The following is a 4,794-nucleotide window of genomic DNA, read 5'->3' as shown; positions in this document are numbered from 1 at the left end:
TGCATACCACGACACAACATTACACTTTAGCCATTTCTTAGCTCGTCACGACAATAATTGCATTATGAACTTGGGTCCTCGACAGATTAGCTTCGGCGGGTCTGTCTCGCTGCTCCGACTGCCACCCTCCCCGCCACGACAAAAACTTGAGGCTTTGAAAAGAAATGACTCTGTAGCTGCTTAGATTGTTTCTTGTTGTGAATACTTCAGGCCTATAGTTGAACGAAGTTGTTCTAGAAATTTACTCACCATTTAGAGCTAACACTATTGCTAGCTACTCATTAAGCTCATTGATTGCTCATTAAGCGTTCATTTTCAGTCCCACATACGCCCGAAAATTACGACAGTAACTAATAAAAGTGTCCAAAACAGACATTCATGACTGCATGAATGTTAAGATATCAGCTAAAAACTGTACAGTTTAGGAGAATGTCGTCGAACACCCCATTAAGCTAAGTCATGCAAGCATTAGCAAAGCATGCTAACTACAGAGCAAACTGTCGGCTGCAAACACTTCACTTTGCCTAATTATTAAGTAAACACTAAAACAGTTTGTTTAATGTACTTACCACATTCATCCCTTCATCCTCTATTCTCTGACTGTCGGACATCTCCACTTTCTCTCTGTCATGCTTCTTCATACTTCCAGCCGTCTCCTCTCGCCTCCGAGCTACGCCCCGCGTGTCTGGCTGCACCGAGCACGCGACTAATTAGCAACACCTGCAAGCCTGTGACTGCAGCGGGTGGGGGATGGGAATAGGCAAAGTGAGGACCGCAAAAGTCAGGAAAAGTGTGTTTTCCCTCATCCCCTCCCTTCAGCAGCAAAGTGTCAGCATTAGATTGCTGAACTTGTGTTTTAACAAAATATTAATGTATCCAAGAAAAACTAGTTTAATATGGTTTTAACATCCAAAATTATTAATTAACCTTTTATTTACCAAGCATAATTTAGGCCGCCTGGACTTTTATGATAATTTTGGCTGTAAAAGGGTCAAAAAACATACTGTAACTGAATGCTTTTGCCCCATTTTTTAGAATAATCTCAGCTTTCAATACCTGGCAGCCATTTTATATTATTTTATTGATATGAAAGTGGAACAACAGTTTAAAGTTTAAAAAAAAACGAACTTGAGATTTATAGTGAAAACTGATATTCAGCAATAACAAAACACAACATCAACTTGCAATATGAACTATAATAAATATGTACAAAAATGTTTTTTTATCCTTGCTCACTCAGTTTTTAATTTATTGGCCTTTTTATATTACAAGCGTCCAGGCGTTTTTGGGCCTGTGTGATAGACCCTGAAGCAGTTCCTACCCACTTGGAGACAGAGACCCACATTGCACTGCTCACCCAGCCAGGGAATTTTTCTTTTGCACAGAGTGCACTTTCGCCTTCCTTGGGTGGCCATGCTTGCTTTTGACTGTCTTTTCCTGCTGCTTGTGGGGACAGCAAAATGGTTGGAGCTCGGTGCTGGTGGGCATCCCGATTTCAGAGAAACAACAAGGAGATGAGCACATTTCACCTGCTGATGGATTTCCAGAATTTAGAGGTGGCTGTACACCAGGGGTTCTTTTTGGGATAAACCTTGGTGGCTGGGGGACCACATCAGAGTCTTCAGTAGTTTTCCAGTGACAGCATGGTGACCGGCTGCGAACAGGATTCCCAGAAGTTCGATACCTCTGTCAGCGAATCTGACCCTTGGTGACACTCCTCTCCAATACAGAAACCAGAAACCAGCAGAAACTTCGGAGTCCAACAAAGAAAAATCCCGGCAACAGGAGTCCAAAACTAAACAGATGAGCTGGGAAAACCAAAAACACAGAGTCCAAAAACACAGCTCAGTGGGCCGACCCGGAGGCCAGTGGCTCAATAATACAAGACGGTAACTCCGGGGGCCAACCCAGAGGTCGGTGGCACCAGGGTCCAAGGTACACAAGTTCAGGGGGCCGACCAGGAGGCCAGCAACAGAAACCAAGTAGTTCTGGAGGCCGGCCGTGCAGAAGGCAGTGGTGGCAATGTAGGCGATTCGAAGGCCAACCACGTGGAAGGCAGCGGCAGCGTCGGAGCATTTCAGGTCGGCGACGGAGTCCAGTCAGCGACCTGGAAGGTGGCCGCTGACACCAAACCACATACAGACAAGGTCGAGCAGGCTGAGCCGGACGTGGATGAGGTAGCGGTGTGGCAGGACCAGGACCAGACGAGGCAGGACCAAATGACAGCGTGGCAGCCGCAAATGATGGAGTAGGTGGCGCTGCAGGCTGGATGGATCCCTCGGACCCTCCAGCAGGAACAGATATAGAATCAGCAGGCACAGGGACCTCTGGCAGTGTTGACACTGGCTGGAGCTGAGCAGCACATTGGCTTGGCTAAGGCAGCGACATTGGGATGCAGTCCTCAGAGCGCTGAAAGTGTTCACTAATACACCCAGCAGAGGATGGAGGCGGATGGGTGAACTCGCTGGAGCTCTCAGCGGGTGATGACGGCTGAGACTGCTCAGTGGAGTTCCCTGGTGAGGTAGCTGGCACTGGCGCCTTAGCCTCCAGGGATCTAGAGTCGGCTGGTGGCTGACACTCAGCCTCTGGGGAGGCCCTGGAGGGAGTTACTGTCTCTAACATGGCCAGCTTTTGAGAACCAGCAAATGTTTTCATGACGTGTGTTCCCTGCGTAGGATGAGTCATTGAACCAATGAGTGGACTAACAGCTGAGCTAAAGGTGAGTGAGCTAGGGGCTGAGCGACAGACTGAACAGGCAGTTAAACTAAAGGCTGATCTGCAGACTGGACTGATGATAAAATAAATGGCTGAGGTGCAAACTGTGCTAATGGCAGAGGTACAGGCCGTGCTAAGTGGAGCTAGCGGCAACACAGGAGACTGAGCTAGCGACAACACAGGAGGCTGAATAACAGACTGAGCTAAAGACGAGTGAGCAGGAGACTGAACTGAGAGTGACTGAGCAGGAGACTGTGATAATGACTGAAGTAATGGTTGAGGTGAAAATGGAGGTACAGGCCGGGCGGCTAACTGGGCTACAGGCCGAAGTGGTAGTTGTGGTAGAAGCGGATCAGGTGGTTGAGTGACTGACTGAGCTAGTGACTGAACAGACCAAGCAGTGAGGGTTTCTAGAATAGTGGCTGAGTCCTTCTTGCCTGGGCTGCCCATGCAAAACAGTTCAAAATAGAGCCTCGAACATGTGGGAACACAGCCGGGAGAAATTAGACTTAACGAGATGGAGGAAGCAAAACTAAAAACACTGACATAGGTCATGGACCTTCAAAATAAAGCAGGGAATCCATGGACAGAACTCAGAGGTACAACACCGACAGAGAACAGAGGGAACACAGAATACAGGGACCTGAGAGACATGAGACATGACTGGGCAACAAGAGAATAAACACAAGGGCGGAACTAAACCTAAAAGCTAGAATTCACAATCCCAGAAGAAAAAGAGAACAGAAACCAAAAACCCAATAGTCACGAACCATGTACCAAAAGGAAAACAGACTAATAAAGCATAATACAAAATCAAAACATTAGGTCACAGGCCCAGGACAGTAACAGACAAAGGTTCTGGTGAATTAGGGACTGCCTGCCGTTGTAATCTACCATTGCTCAGGCTGGATCCCCTTGTATTCTGACCATAATGCTGCATGTCGCTCCAGGACCGGAAAATGTGTCAGAGTACCAGTGACCCAGACCACCTGGCCAACCTCCATAAGTGGGGCAGTCATTGCTGAAATGGCTGGGTCACCCACACGTCTGTTTTGTATTACAGAGATCAAATTTGAAACTATGCAAAGCCAGCATATTGCTAGGTGCTACGGCAATCTGTGTTCAAAATATTTTTTTTTTTTTTTACAAAACTGGATCATCTAAAATTTTGGAAATACAAGTGGACTGTTTTTGTTGGAGCTTAATTGAAAAGTTAAAGATGTTTTCATGTCAATGGTGAGTGGATTTAACTTTTATATCACTTGTTTATTTGCTTATACTCTAATTTAGAGGATGTAGTTGCTGTTGTGCTTGAATCTCAAAATAGTTGGCATTATTCAAACTGCAGTAAATAATTTGAATAATGTGGGTTGACTTTGCATAATACAGTGATGCATTTCCTGAATTTCTTTCTAATTTGTCATCAGTATTTTGGCTGAAAATGCTTATTTATCCCAGTTTTATTGTTTCATAAGTTGACCATTTATTCATTTAAAAATAATAAGTATTATATACTTTAATGATTTGATATTTTGTCTCCTTAAATGATATCAGTTGTGTAAAAAATTGTAAGAAAATGAAGTATAATAAATAAATGAGTTCCCTTAGTAACTGTGGTACAAATAATTAAATAAAATAGAAGTCTGGTCACATTAAAGTGGGCAGGCTTTAATACTATTAATAAAGGAACAAAGTGGTATCTTATAAATACTTTCACACTTTGTCAGAAAAGGGATGCAATAGATGCAAGTTTACACACTGCAATACCATCTCAGACCACTGGGATACACACTTATACACACTGTCAGGAAAATGTCCCCACGGATGCAAATTCACACACTGCAATACCACCCATGGTCACCAGGGCATACACAAAGTTGTGAAAATTGAATCTGTGGGGACCTTTTTTTTTTTGTTGAAAAAAACTTAACCAGGCATATCAGCAGCATGTTTTCTATTGAATACAATGGTTGTGCCCGTGGGGACCAGGGCTCGGTCCCCACGGGGAAAATTGGTCCCCATGGCGTGACTGATATCTCAGGTCATGGACCCCAGGGGGATAGAAAAACAAACGCACAC

Source organism: Pundamilia nyererei, unplaced genomic scaffold (genome assembly GCF_000239375.1).
Source record: "Pundamilia nyererei isolate P.nyererei 1_Seehausen unplaced genomic scaffold, PunNye1.0 scaffold00034, whole genome shotgun sequence".
Classification (NCBI taxonomy): Eukaryota; Metazoa; Chordata; class Actinopteri; order Cichliformes; family Cichlidae; genus Pundamilia; species Pundamilia nyererei.
This window is presented reverse-complemented; position numbering follows the sequence as displayed.